The sequence below is a fragment of the Mesoplodon mirus genome, assembly GCF_964341445.2.
Source record: "Mesoplodon mirus genome assembly, chromosome: 4".
Lineage (NCBI taxonomy): Eukaryota > Metazoa > Chordata > Mammalia > Artiodactyla > Ziphiidae > Mesoplodon > Mesoplodon mirus.
Genome location: NC_138979.1, coordinates 35,030,491 through 35,046,593, shown reverse-complemented (window position 1 = coordinate 35,046,593; position 16,103 = coordinate 35,030,491). Strand labels below are relative to the sequence as shown.

General features: G+C 42.3%; 1 protein-coding gene across 21 annotated transcripts in view; it reads right to left on the bottom strand.

Moving 5' to 3' along the window:
• LOC309802169 (uncharacterized protein) overlaps positions 1 to 16,103 on the bottom strand; it is a 249,174-nt gene that overhangs the window by 131,777 nt on the left and 101,294 nt on the right. For 18 of the 21 annotated variants that reach the window (XR_014293724.1, XR_014293725.1, XR_014293726.1 and 15 more), the window contains 2 exons: positions 10,011 to 10,368; positions 9,670 to 9,870 (listed from right to left, as the gene is read on the bottom strand). The gene's annotated coding sequence lies outside the window, so the exon portion shown is untranslated. The remainder of the gene's footprint in view (positions 1 to 9,669; positions 9,871 to 10,010; positions 10,369 to 16,103) is intronic. The other 3 variants (XR_014293734.1, XR_014293735.1, XR_014293737.1) reach the window with 1 other exon arrangement.

Genomic DNA, 16,103 nt, shown 5'->3' with positions numbered 1-16,103 from the left:
ATGTACCAAAATGCTCAATGCAGCTCTATTTACAATAGCGAGGACATGGAAGCAACCTAAGTGTCCATCAACAGATGAATGGATAAAGAAGATGTGGCACATATATACAATGGAATATTACTCAGTCATAAAAAGGAGCAGAACTCAAATGTTCTCACAGATGGTGGAAGAGTAAGACGCGGAGATCACCTTCCTCCCCACAGACACACCAGAAATACAGCTACACGTGGAACAACTCCTACAGAACACCTACTGAACGCTGGCAGAAGACCTCAGACCTCCCAAAATGCAAGAAACTCCCCACGTACCTGGGTAGGGCAAAGCAGAGAGATTCCCGCACAGAGGATCGGTGCCGACCGGCACTCACCAGCCCGAGAGGCTTGTCTGCTTGCCCGCCGGGGCGGGCGGCGCTGGAAGCTGAGGCTCGGGCTTCGGTCAGAGCGCAGGGAGAGGACTGGGGCTGGCGGCGAGAACTCAGCCTGAAGGGGGCTAATGTGCCACAGCTAGCCGGGAGGGAGTCCGGGAAAACTCTGGAGCTGCCGAAGAGGCAAGAGACTTTTTCTTCCCTCTTGGTTTCCTGGTGCGCGAGGAGAGGGGATTAAGAGCGCTGCTTAAAAGAGCTCCACAGACGGGCACGAGCCGCGGCTGAAAGCGCGGAGCCCAGATACGGGCGTGGGACGCTGGGGCTGCTGCTGCCGCCGCCAAGAGGCCCGTGTGCGAGCGCAGGTCACTGTCCACGCCCCCTTTCCGGGGATCCTGTGCAGCCCGACACTGCCGGGGTCCCGGGATCCAGGGACGGCTTCCCTGGGAGAACGCACGGCACGCCTTGGGCTGGTGCAACATCACGCCGGCCTCTGCTGCTGCAGGCTCGCCCCGCACTCCGTGCCCCTCCCTCCCCCCCGGCCTGAGTGAGCCAGAGTCCCTGAAGTGGCTGCTCCTTTAACCCTGTCCTGTCTGAGCGAAGAACAGACGCCCTCCGGCGACCTACACGCAGAGGCGGGGCCAAATCCAAAGCTGAGACCTGGGAGCTGTGAGAACAAAGAAGAGAAAGGGAAATCTCTCCCAGCAGCCTCAGAAGCAGCGGATTAAAGCTCCACAATCAACTTGATGTACCCTGCATCTGTGGAGTACATGAATAGACAACAAATCATCCCACATTGAGGAGCCAGGAGTCAGTGCTGTGCCTCTGAGGTGGGAGAGCCAACTTCAGGACACTGGTCCACAAGAGACCTCCCAGCTCCACATAATATCAAACGGCGAAAATCTTCCAGAGATCTCCATCTCAACACCAGCACCCAGCCTCACTCAACGACCAGCAAGCTACAGTGCTGGACACCCTATGCCAAACAACTAGCAAGACAGGAACACAACGCCACCCATTAGCAGAGGGGCTGCCTAAAATCATAAAAAGTCCGCAGATACTCCAAAACACACCACCAGACATGGATGTGCCCACCAGAAACACAAGATCCAGCCTCATCCACCAGAACACAGGCACTAGTCCCCTCCACCAGGAAGCCTACACAACCCACTAAAGCAACCTTAGCCACTGGGGACAGACACCAAAAACAACGGGAACTACGAACCTGCAGCCTGCAAAAAGGAGACCCCAAACACAGTAACATAAGCAAAATGAGAAGACAGAAAAACACACAGCAGGAGAAGGAGCAAGATAAAAACCCACCAGACCTCACAAATGAAGAGGTAATAGGCAGTGTACCTGAAAAAGAATTCAGAATAATGATAGTAAAGATGATCCAAGATTCTATTTCCAAGATCCAAAATCTTGGAAATAGAATAGACAAAATGCAAGAAACAGTTAACAAGGACCTAGAAGAACTAAAGATGAATCAAGCATCGATTAAAAATACAATAAATGAAATGAAAAATACTCTAGATGGGATCTATAGCAGAATAACTGAGGCAGAAGAACGGATAAGTGAGGTGGAAGATAAAATAGTGGAAATAACTGATGCAGAGCAAAATAAAGAAAAAAGAATGAAAAGAACAGAGGACAGTCTCAGAGACCTCTGGGACAACGTTAAACACACCAACATGCGAATTATAGGGGTCCCAGAAGAAGAAGAGAAAAAGAAAGGGACTGAGAAAATATTTGAAGAGATTATAGTTGAAAACTTCCCTAATATGGGAAAGGAAATAGTTAATCAAGTCCAGGAGGCACAGAGAGTCCCATACAGAATAAATCCAAGGAGAAATACGCCAAGACACATATTAATCAAACTGTCAAAAATTAAACACAAAGAAATCATATTAAAAGCAGCAAGGGAAAAACAACAAATAACACACAAGGGAATCCCCATCAGGATAACAGCTGATCTCTCAGCAGAAACTCTACAAGCCAGAAGGGAGTGGCAGGACATAATTAAAGTGATGAAGGAGAAAAACCTGCAACCAAGATTACTCTACCCAGCAAGGATCTCATTCAGATTTGATGGAGAAATTAAAACCTTTACAGACAAGCAAAACCTGAGAGAGTTCAGCACCACCAAACCAGCTTTACAACAAATGCTAAAGGAACTTCTCTAGGCAAGAAACACAACAGAAGGAAAAGACCTACAATAACGAACCCAAAACAATTAAGAAAATGGGAATAGGAACATACATATCGATAATTACCTTAAATGTAAATGGACTAAATGCTCCCACCAAAAGACACAGAGTGGCTGAATGGATACAAAAACAAGACCCATATATATGCTGTCTACAAGAGACCCACTTCAGACCTAGAGACACATACAGACTGAAAGTGAGGGGATGGAAAAAGATATTCCATGCAAATGGAAACCAAAAGAAAGCTGCAGTAGCAATTCTCATATCAGACAAAATAGACTTTAAAATAAAGACTACTAGAAGAGACAAAGAAGGACACTACATAATGATCAAGGGATCGATTCAAGAAGAAGATATAACAATTGTAAATATTTATGCACCCAACATAGGAGCACCTCAATACATAAGGCAAATACTAACAGCCATAAAAGGAGAAATCGACAGTAACACAATCATAGTAGGGGACTTTAACACCCCACTTTCACCAATGGACAGATCATCCAAAATGAAAATAAATAAGGAAACACAAGCTTTAAATGATACATTAAACAAGATGGACTTAATTGATATTTATAGGACATTCCATCCAAAAACAACAGAATACACATTTTTCTCAAGTGCTCATGGAGCATTCTCCAGGATAGATCATATCTTGGGTCACAAATCAAGCCTTGGTAAATTTAAGAAAAATGAAATTGTATCAAGTATCTTTTCTGACCACAATGCTATGAGACTAGATATCAATTACAGGAAAAGAGCTGTAAAAAATACAAACACATGGAGGCTAAACAATACACTACTTAATAACGAAGTGATCACTGAAGAAATCAAAAAGGAAATTAAAAAATACCTAGAAACAAATAACAATGGAGACACGACGACCCAAAACCTATGGGATGCAGCAAAAGCAGTTCTAAGAGGGAAGTTTATAGCAATACAATCCTACCTTAAGAAACAGGAAACATCTCGAATAAACAACCTAACCTTGCACCTAAAGCAATTAGAGAAAGAAGAACAAAAACATCCCAAAGTTAGCAGAAGGAAAGAAATCATAAAAATCAGATCAGAAATAAATGAAAAAGAAATGAAGGAAACGATGGCAAAGATCAATAAAACTAAAAGCTGGTTCTTTGAGAAGATAAACAAAATTGATAAACCATTAGCCAGACTCATCCAGAAAAAAAGGGAGAAGACTCAAATCAATAGAATTAGAAATGAAAACGGAGAAGTAACAACTGACACTGCAGAAATACAAAAGATCATGAGATTACTACAAGCAACTCTATGCCAATAAAATGGACAACCTGGAAGAAATGGACAAATTCTTAGAAATGCACAACCTGCCAAGACTGAATCAGGAAGAAATAGAAAATGTGAACAGACCAATCACAAGCACTGAAATTGAAACTGTGATAAAAAATCTTCCAACAAACAAAAGCCCAGGACCAGATGGCTTCACAGGCGAATTCTATCAAGCATTTAGAGAAGAGCTAACACCTATCCTTCTCCAACTCTTCCAAAATATAGCAGAGGGGGGAACACTCCCAAACTCATTCTACGAGGCCACCATCACCTTGATACCAAAACCAGACAAGGATGTCACAAAGAAAGAAAACTACAGGCCAATATCACAGATGAACATAGATGCAAAAATCCTCAACAAAATACTAGCAAACAGAATCCAACAGCACATTCAAAGGTTCATACACCATGATCAAGTGGGGTTTATTCCAGGAATGCAAGGATTCTTCAATATATGCAAATCAATCAACGTGATACACCATATTAACAAATTGAAGGAGAAAAACCATATGATCATCTCAATAGATGCAGAGAAAGCTTTCGACAAAATTCAACACCCATTTATGATAAAAACCCTGCAGAACGTAGGCATAGAGGGAACTTTCCTCAACGTAATAAAGGCCATATATGACAAACCCACAGCCAGCATCGTCCTCAATGGTGAAAAACTGAAACCATTTCCACTAAGATGAGGAACAAGACAAGGTTGCCCACTCTCACCACTCTTATTCAACATAGTTTTGAAAGTTTTAGCCACAGCAATCAGAGAAGAAAAGGAAATAAAAGGAATCCAAATCGGAAAAGAAGAAGTAAAGCTGTCACTCTTTGCAGATGACATGATACTATACATAGAGAATCCTAAAGATGCTACCAGAAAACTACTAGAGCTAATCAATGAATTTGGTAAAGTAGCAGGATACAAAATTAATGCACAGAAATCTCTGGCATTCCTATATACTAATGATGAAAAATCTGAAAGTGAAATCAAGGAAACACTCCCATTTACCATTGCAACAAGAAGAATAAAATATCTAGGAATAAACTTACCTAAGGAGACAAAAGACCTGTATGCAGAAAATTATAAGACACTGATGAAAGAAATTAAAGATGATACAAATAGAAGGAGAGATGTACCATGTTCTTGGATTGGAAGAATCAACATTGTGAAAATGACTCTACTACCCAAAGCAATCTACAGATTCAATGCAATCCCTATCAAACTACCACTGGCATTTTTCACAGAACTAGAACAAAAAATTTCACAATTTTTTTTTGTATGGAAACACAAAAGACCCCGAATAGCCAAAGCAATCTTGAGAACGAAAAATGGAGCTGGAGGAATCAGGCTCCCTGACTTCAGACTATACTACAAAGCTACAGTAATCAAGACAGTATGGTACTGGCACAAAAACAGAAAGATAGATCAATGGAACAGGATAGAAAGTCCAGAGATAAACCCATGCACATATGGTCACCTTATCTTTGATAAAGGAGGCAGGAATGTACAGTGGAGAAAGGACAGTCTCTTCAATAAGTGGTGCTGGGAAAACCGGACAGGGACATGTAAAAGTATGAGATTAGATCACTCCCTAACACCATACACAAAAATAAGCTTAAAATGGATTAAAGACCTAAATGTAAAGCCAGGCACTATCAAACTCTTAGAGGAAAACATAGGCAGAACACTCTATGACATAAATCACAGCAAGATCCTTTTGGACCCACCTCCTAGAGAAATGGAAATAAAGACAAAAATAAACACATGGGACCTAATGAAACTTCAAAGCTTTTGCACAGCAAAGGAAACCATAAACAAGACCAAAAGACAACCCTCAGAATGGGAGAAAATATTTGCAAATGAAGCAACTGACAAAGGATTAATCTCCAAAATTTATAAGCAGCTCATGCAGCTCAATAACAAAAAAACAAACAACCCAATCCAAAAATGGGCAGAAGACCTAAATAGACATTTCTCCAAAGAAGATATACAGACTGCCAACAAACACATGAAAGGATGCCCAACATCTTTACTCATTAGAGAAATGCAAATCAAAACTACAATGAGATATCATCTCACACCAGTCAGGATGGCCATCATCAAAAAATCTAGAAACAAAAAATGCTGGAGAGGGTGTGGAGAAAAGGGAACACTCTTGCACTGCTGGTGGGAATGTGAATTGGTACAGCCACTATGGAAAACGGTATGGAGGTTCCTTAAAAAACTACAAATAGAACTACCATATGACCCAGCAATCCCACTACTGGGCATATACCCTGAGAAAACCATAATTCAAAACGAGTCATGTACCAAAATGTTCATAGCAGCCCTATTTACAATAGCCCGGAGATGGAAACAACCTAAGTGTCCATCATCGGATGAATGGATATAGAAGATGTGGCACATATATACAATGGAATATTACTCAGCCATAAAAAGAAACGAAATTGAGCTATTTGTAATGAGGTGGATAGACCTAGAGTCTGTCATACAGAGTGAAGTAAGTCAGAAAGAGAAAGACAAATACCGTATGCTGACACATATATACGGAATTTAAGAAAAAAAATGTCATGAAGAACATAGGGGTAAGACAGGAATAAAGACACAGACCTACTAGAGAATGGACTTGAGGATATGGGGACGGGGAAGGGTAAGCTGTGGCAAAGCGAAAGAGCGGCATGGACACCTATACACTACCAAACGTAAGGTAGATAGCTAGTGGGAAGCAGCCGCATAGCACAGGGAGATCAGCTCTGTGCTTTGTGACCGCCTGGAGGGGTGGGAGGGAGACGCAAAAGGGAGGGGATATGGGAACATATGTATATGTATAACTGATTAAATTTGTTATAAAGCAGAAAAAAAAAATTAAAACAAATAGAAAAAAATGAACTCACCGTATATTAACTTGGTTAATTAACCACACAGAATAAAAGAATAAATTAGATTAACTTTTGAAAAAAATATATATAAATGTTCTCACACACACACAAAAGGTAAATATGTGAGGTGATCAATGTGTTCATTAACCCCTGGGAATTATCAAATCATCACGTTGTACCCTTTGAGTATCTTACGATTTTGTCGATTATACCTCAATAAAGCTGGGGGATAAAAAAAAAAGGAGCAGAAGTGAGTTATTTGTACTGAGGTGGATGGACCTAGAGACTGTCATACAGTGTGAAGTAAGTCAGAAAGAGAAAAACAGATACTGTATGCTAACACATATATATGGAATCCAAAAAAAAAAAAAAAGGAATAAACAAAATGGCCAGAAGAACCTAGGAGCAAGATGGGAATAAAGATGCAGACCTACTAGAGAATGGACTTGAGGATATGGGGAGGGAGGGGGAAGGGTAAGCTGGGACAAAGTGAGAGAGTGGCATGGACATATATACACTACCAAACGTAAAATAGATAGCTAGTGGGAAGCAGCTGCATAGCACAGGGAGATCAGCTCAGTGCTTTGTGACCACCTAGAGCGGTGGGATAGGGAGGGTGGGAGGGAGGGAGACGCAAGAGGGAAGAGATATGGGGACATACGTATATGTATAACTGATTCACTTTGTTATAAAGCAGAAACCAACACACCATTGTAAAGCTATTATACTCCAATAAAAATGTTAAAAAAATCATATATATGAAAGGGAACTTGTTCCTAAAATATATAAAGAACACTCAAACTCAATAATAAAAACACAAATAAACTAATTAAAATATTGAAAAGGATCTGAATAGACATTTCTCCAATAAAGACTTACAAATGGCCAATAAGAACAGGAAAAGATACTTAGCATCATTACTCATTAGGGAAATGTTAATCACAAAGAGAGATAGTAGTAAGTGTTGATGAGGACATGGAGAAATTGGAACCTTAGTACTTTGCAAGCGGGAATGTAAAATGGTCTAGCCACTTTGGAAAACAGTCTGACAGTTCTTCAAAACGTTAAATGTATGGGTTACCATATGACCCAGTAATTCTACTCCTAGGTATGTACCGAAGAGAAACGAAAACAGGTTCACACAAAAACTTGTACATGAATGTTCACAGCAGCATTATTTATAAGAACCAAAAACTGGGAATAACTCAGCAGCATTATTTATAAGAACCAAAAACTGGGAATAACTCAAATCAAACGCATAATACAACTCCAAAAATTGGAAATAACGGACAGATAGATAAATGTGGTGTATTTGTACAATGGAATATCATCTGACCATTGAAAAGAATAAAGTACTAATATGTATTACAAGGTGATGAACCTTAAAGACATTATGGTCAGGGAGGGAAGGCAGACACAAAAGACCACATATTGTATGATTCTACTTATATGAAGTGTCTACAGTAGGTAAGTCTCTAGAGAAAAAGGTAGCTGAACAGTTATCTAGACCTGAGGGGGAGAGGCCAGGAGAGGAATTGGGAGTAGATGCTAAAGGGTAAAGGGTTTCTTTTGGGGATGGTGATAAAGTCTTAAAATTGATTGTGGTGATGGTTGCACAACTCTAAAAACCATTAAGTTGTATCTGTTAAACAGTGACTTGTACAGTATGTGAGTTATATCACAATAATGTTGTTACGAAAAAAAAAAGATTGTATGAGGGAAACTGGTCAACTAATGTAAGAAAAACAAGTAAAATGAGAGCCCAAACTCACAGCGTACCTCAGAATAAATTCTGACTTGATTCAAGTGCTCAGTGTAAAAGTAATTAAACTGGACTAGAACTATCAGGACGGGAAAGACCTTTTCAAGCATAAAACAAATTACAGGAAAAATTAATAGGTGTCATGAGTACAGAAAAATTTAAGAACTGCATGTCAAAATATTTTTTTTCCGTAATTGAACTCACCTCAACACATAGCCTTCATTTTTGCTCTGAGCAGGAAAACCCAAACTTGCCCACGGCTTATGGTTTTAAGCATAGTTATTTCTGAACCTAAGACTGGTCAATTACAGATTGGCCCTGTGCTTTCCCCTTCTGCCCAGAGGTGGTCTAAGTTTCTGGGGGAAAAGAGGAGGAAAGGAAACTTCTGGCTCTGAAGGAGGGCTGTCTGGCCCTTAGAGCTGGGCTTCCATCCTCCTTAACTTCCCTCGGGGACAGCTGATCCCCCGTAGCTAGTCCTCAGCAGTGCCGCTGCAGCACATGGTTTTGGAACCCCAGCATGCATGAGCTCACGATGTTGTTTATACTGCACTGTGCTTTTGTTCCAGTGTCCTGGACGTTGCCTGGGTCGCGCTGTGAGGATGCAGCAGCAGCAGCAGCAGCATATAATTTGTCAACACCCCAACCGTTCTGAGTCCGGCTGTGATGACAGGAGGTACCGGCCCCGCCCTAGGGCAGCACACAACCTCTGCCACCTCAGTAGTGACTATGACCGCCTGAAAGTGGCATCATCTGTCCTCTATACCACCTCTCATAATGGACAGTTCCTACTAAATTATGATTTCTCATGGTGCCATCCTCAATAGTATGTATTATACCAAATACTCTTGTTTTTGCGGTACACGGGCCTCTCACTGCCGTGGCCTCTCCCGCTGCGGAGCACAGGCTCCGGACGCGCAGGCCCAGCGGCCATGGCTCACGGGCCCAGCCTCTCCGCGGCATGAGGGATCTTCCCGGTCCGGGGCACGAACCCGTGTCCCCTGCATCGGCAGGCGGACTCTCAACCACTGCACCACCAGGGAAGCCCAGTGTGTCCTAAATGTAAACTAGAGCGCTCCTCTTAGTGGAGAACATTGCTCACAAACAAATTCATACTCATACCAGAATATATTTCAAGTGCTTATATAAACGGAGCTTACAGTTTGTTAACAAATGTGTCATTCTTCTCTTCCTTGCCTAAATCGATCTGCTCCAGCTCATCAGGAGACTGTGTCTTTTGAGGTGCGTGCCTTGATGTGGTGCCGGAGGCTCATGGAAACACGTGGTTTGCTTGCCTCTATTGAGGTTGTGATTCCTCCACCACTTTGCTTAGTCAGCCAGGAACAATTCAGATGAGTTTCCTGTTGAATAAGGTCATAACTGTCAAGCCTTTGCTATACTGAAAGTACAGTACAGTAAAAGGCTTGATCCCAGCAAGAAGTGACACCCCACTTTCTCCCACTGTCCACCTTTTTGTTTGTTTTTCTCATTTCAGACCCACCTTTTGGAGGAACCGCTCGTCGGGGGGCTTGTGATGCATGTTGGCACACAGGCCCTTGGAGGCCCTGGTACATCAGCCTGTGGTCAGGGCTTCCAGTCTCGGAAGGTGGACGGTGTCCACACGAGGAGCTGCAAGACGGTGGCTGAGAGACGCTGCGAGCCGGGAGAGAAACCCTCTTCCTGGCGGCACTACCTGGGGCCTTCCTGTGATAGTATTGCGACCACCCCGAAGCCTTGTGCAAACCGGACCGCATGGAGCCAACCTTGTCAGGGTCTCGTCCGCAGGGCCATTCTGAACGGATGTGGTGTCTTGGGACATCAGGAGAGTAGCTGCTTTGATGTGGGTGCAACTTGGTGTCCTGTAGAGAAAAGAATAGTTGACTGAGTAGGGTGGTCGGTGGCCTACTAACGAGCACTGGGAGGCTCTCCGCAGCCTCTTTCTGTCTTGGAATTTCAGCCCCACAGACAAGGCTTCCTTGGATGGGATTGGACAGGTGTGTAAATGCCCTGAAGTTATGTGGGAAATGTAATCATATATATTTTTCTAGGGGGAGGTCCATTGCTTTGGTAAGTTTTCCCTGGGGTTCATGACACCCCAGAAGCTAGTGCTGCTGTCAGCACTGGGAGGAGCAGGTGGCCTGAAGGGCTGTGACGTCCCCTGAGGGCATCGAGAAGCCACTTGGCCCAGCTAAGAAGGGAGTCCAGGGCACTTCTGACTCCAGTGCCAAGCAGTGGCCCTAACCCAAGCCTAGCTTCTTCGCTTCCCTCTGTGATCTCAGTTTCCGCTTTTCATAAAATCATGCACTTCTTTTTGTAACTAGATCTCTAATGAGCTATGTGTTCAATGGATTTTTTTTTTTTTTTTTGCAGGAGGCTGCACAGACGCAACTCACCACTGTACGTTTGTAAAGCATCTTAATTTGTGTTCGCTAGACCTCTACAAACAAAGGTGCTGTCAATCGTGTCAAGAAGGATAAAACTTTGCAGGGGGGTCCTAATGCCGCTGTGAAGATGAAGCAAAATGTAAAAGCTCTCTTCCCCATGTAGCTGGCACAAAAACATATATTTCTTTACAAAAATCCCTCTAGGTTCTACAATCAGACAGAAGTCAATGCAAAATCACCACTATTAAAATTGGGTACTGTCATTTCCCCATGGCCGGTTTTTTAATTCCAGCTCTTGTAAATGGTACGTTCCAGGACTAACATAAAATACCGTAGCAGGTGCGCCAGTGCACTTGGGACCCCGTTCTGTCCTTCTAATCAGGAAATCACCAAGATCACCTGTGCATTGTCACGAGCTGCCTCTTCCTGTGATTTATAGACTAGTACAGAGTACGACATCCTGAGGGCTTGGCAAACACGGCAACTGATGACTTCTCTCAGTTTTAGGGTTGCAACAGGTGTATAAGGCATTTACATTTGAGAAGCTCTGGCCAGTAGTTCTTAAGATGTTGGCTCTAATGGCATTTTTATGGACCCTTACTAAACGTGAAAAGGAGACAATCACTCTGGACAGGCTTGTGACCCTGACTGATCCAGGCATCCTGGGGGAATGGCATCTTGTCCTCGCTCTTAGAGAACTTAGGGAAGAAAACACTGAGTAAACATGGCTGCCATTTTCACAACTACGGAAATCGACCTGTGACCAAATGAGGCATCTTGGAAATTAAAGGAGACGGAAGGTTAACCTCTTCTACTGATTTTGAAGTATATTCAAAGCGTTCTTTTAAGAGCTGTGAATGAGACTTTTCTCAGCACTATTCTCTTGCACACAAACAGAAAAGCCAAAGCCTTGTTAGACCGAATTTATGCATAAGATAGTATCCCTAAGGAGTTTTATTTTGGAAAAATTATGAGAAAGTAATCTAGCTATGAAACATGATAGCTGAAAAGAACTGTTTACAGTAAATAACTGTTTTAATGTGAACTGATTTGTCAGTAAATCCAAAGCGAATTAGCGTTAGGCTGGAAGGTACAGTTAGGATGAGGAGTAATGTAAGCCTTACTAATGTAAGGCTTGGGTCCACTCTCATATACAGTGTGATGAAATCCCAAATATTCTGTCTTTTACATGTCAACATTTTGGGATTTTACCATTTTTCCACTATTGCCCTTTATTCTGCCCGAGTTCTAATCCAGGATCCCACATTGTGTTTTGTTGCCTTGCCTCTCTAGCCTCCTCCAATCAGGGATGCTTCCTCAATTTCTTCTTGTCTTTCATGACCTTGACACTTTTGACCATGACACTGGCTAGAGGTTTTATCGAATGGCCCTCAATCTGGGGTTATCTAGTGTTTTCTCAAGATGAGAGTGAGGTTATGCATTCTTGCCCTTCTTAACGCATACTATCAGGGGGAACAATATGTCAATAAGTCCTTTTACCAGTGACTTGATCCTTGGTTCTGGTAGTTTCTGCCATGTTTCTTGTCTATTAAGTTACTATTTTTCTCTTTCTAATTAATACATGCTTATTTCAGAGACAATACTTTGACACTGCGCAAATATTCCACTGTTTCTTAAAGTATTGCCCCTTAATTTTAGCATCCACTGTGGACTGTGCCTACAACAATTATCACGAAGATGTTCTAATTGTGACCTTCTACTTTCTTCATTCCGTCTACTTTTACTAATTGGAATTCTTTGGAAGGGAAGAGTTGTTCCTTCTTCCCCATTTATTCACTTTATGTATATCCACATGGACTCCACGGGATGCGTATATATCTATATATCTAGATATAGTTGTAGATATAGATATCTATATCTATATATAGATATATATTTAAGGGTTGAAATCCAACACTATCATTATTTTGTTGCTCAAAGCATTCTAGCTTTGGTCATTGGGAGGGTTAAAAGGTTGATTGCATATACACTAATCCTTGAATGTGTGTGCACGCACGTGCATGTGCACAAACACACACACACAATTTTTTTCCTGTATCTATGCATTCATACTGAAACCTTGAATGCCAGTCCAGCACATAGGGACGTTATTACAGTCTATACCTTTTTCTTGTTTGTAAACTTCTTTCTATGACAGCGAGAAGCCTGGCTTTCGTTATCTGCAATATATTTTCTTGGTTTGACCTTATTATACCAGATAAATACCGTATGGTAACACATATTTACGGAATCTAAAAAGAAAAAAGAAAAAAATGGATCTGAAGAACCTAGGGGCAGGTTAGGAATAAAGACGCAGACTTAGAGAATGGACTTGAGGACACGGGGAGGGGGAACAGTAAGCTGGGACAAAGTGAGAGAGTGGCATGGACATAGATACACTACCAAATGTAAAATAGATATCTAGTGTGAAGCAGCCGCATAGCACAGGGAGATCAGCTCAGTGCTTTGTGACCACCTAGAGGGGTGGGATAGGGAGGGTGGGAGGGAAACGCAAGAGGGAGGAGATAACGGGGATATATGTGTACGTAGACCTGATTCAATTCCTTATAGAGCAGAAACTAACACAACATTGTAAAGCAGTTACACTCTAAGAAAGATGTTAAAAAAAAAAAAAAAAAAAGAAAACCCTTCCATGCCTTCCCATTGTCGTTAGGAGAAAGATCAAAATTCCTGGCATAGGGACTGTGTCTGTCTTGTTCACTTTGTCCCCCAATGTCTAAAATAATGCCTTGCATATAGTAAGTGCCCAGTACCTATTTGCTGCCTGACTAAATACGTGAGTGAAAAAATAAAAGTCCCTCCGTGCTTGGGTCTCAGGCTGCCCTTCTGCCTCATTGCTGTGTCTCCCAGCCTGGTTATTGGATCTCCATCCACAATAGACTTTTCCGTACCTTCGATAGACCGTTCTGTCTCCTGACTCAGGGCCTTTGTACATACTGCTTCCTCTCTTTTCACTTAGTTATTCCTATTCATCTATTTTCAGGGAAACCTTCTAGGCCCCAAACTAAACCAGACCCTGTGCTGTATGTTTTTCAATTTCCGTATCATTCTTCTGCACAGCTCTTACCACAATCTGCCTGTCTTGCCCACGTACTGGACCATCAGTTCTATGAGAGCAAATCCACAGCTGGTGTGTTTAACAAGTAATCCCCATTACTCAGCACAGTGATTGCCCCACTGCACACTCTAAAAATATTTGTTAAATGAATGAATGAATGATTGAATAGCATAGCCCCTAGCAGATAACTGACCAGTGATGCTGTGGACGGAAAACACTGCACAATCGAAAAGTCGAGAGGTCTGTTTCATTTGACAGACATTCTGAGGACTTCAAGCTTGGGACATAGCATCGCAGATAATGCTGAGAAACTGTTCTGAAGTGGCAAGGAGGGGATTGGGGAGCCACGATATATAGGAGTTTTTGCAACAAAAGACAAGGTAGTTGGAACATCAAAAGATGACTGTTAATTAAAGAAAATCAGCTATCTCAAGTTAAGGAATTTAGCGCTTTTGTCTGTATGGGAAGATGCAAGTGTCTGGGTTTACTGAAATCATTCCTTTGATGTGCACCTCCACTATCTGGGGCCAGTGTCCTGTGCTTTCTCATCCTGAGTCTCCTTGGGGTGGTGCACCATTAGGGCGGCCATAATATGATGGCTTGATGGCTGCAACATCCTTTGTTTACTGATATGGCAGGCAACATTTCAGCTCACAATGCCAAAACCCATAGTAAAAACAACAACAAAAAATCAAACCAAGACAAAACCCAAACAGTAGTAGCACTTACTGAGCACAAACCTGTGAGGTAGACACTATTATCAACCTCATTTTACTGAGGAGGAAGCGGAAGTGTACAGAATGTTGTACAGCTCACTGCCCTGTGCAAATGCCCACCCCGGATCCATGATCTGTGCGTTGGAGGAGAGGTGGGAGGTATGCTCACACCGTGAAACAAAAGAGATGCCTCGGAACACGTTCTCAGAAGAGCCGTGGATACCGTAGTCACCTTGACCTGTCTTCCAGTGCCGTAGGCACCTTGACTCTGGCGTGAGCTCCTCCTATCCTTCAAAGGAAGAGCTTGTGCAAGAGTCATCTGTCCCTCAGGAGGCAGCAAACTGATGCTAGAATAGCTAGGAGGAACTTGATCCAAGAAATCTGCTTTATGTCAATTCTTGGTTCGCACAAAGTGAGAATTCACATTGGGAATTTTATCCTTGTTTATTAAGTACTCTCAAGCCTTTAGCCACTCCTAGAGAAAACAGAGTCATACACTTTCATACCTAGAAGAAACGGTAGAGATCATCTAACCCTAGATCCCTCTACATCAGGGGTCCTTCACATTTCAGTGCCACGGATCCCTCCGTAGTCTAGAGAAGCCTATGGCTCCCTTCTCAAACAAGGGTTTTAAATCTATAAAAATAAAACATACTTGATTACAAAGGAAGCCAACTAATTATATGGAAGTACAGTTCCTGAGGTAGTTTTCAATGTGTGATGTAGTCGTAAATTTGCTTCTCTATCAACACACTAAATTATAGGATCTGCTAGTACAACTGATTTTGAAATGGTGATGAATGTAACTGCTGTTCTGGATGCCTGCCACGATTTTCATGGCATGTGAAAACAGCTGTGATTTCTATTGGTAACAAAATCACAGGTATTGCTACTACTGATATACGTTGTGGCCTGCATTTTTACAATTGAAGGCAATACTCAATTGCCGTTAGAGCTTAGTGACAACGAGGATGTAATCCTTTTCCCATGCAAGTCCGTGGTTCCCTTGGAGAACCATGGGGCTCAGGTTAGGAACCCCTACTCTGCAGCATCCTGGTGGCAGCTCGAGCATCTTGAGTGACAGCGCACTCAGTATCTCCAAGGTGTCCAGGTCCTAGTTCAGTCTCCTATAATCATTATGAACTTTAGGGTCAGGTAAATCTAGAAGCAGTCCCAGCTCTGTTGGCATGTTAGTTATGTGACCATAGCTATTTAACCCTGTGGACATCGCTGTCTTCATTGCAAGAATGGGAACAAGATGACAATTACATTAGAAAACATGCAAATGTCTCAGAGCACAAAGAGCACATAGGTGATTTAGCAATATTTTCTTCCCTTTGGTTTCAGTGAGTTGAAATGCACCTTTTTTTTTTTTTTTTTTGCGGTACGCGGGCCTCTCACTGCTGTGGCCTCTC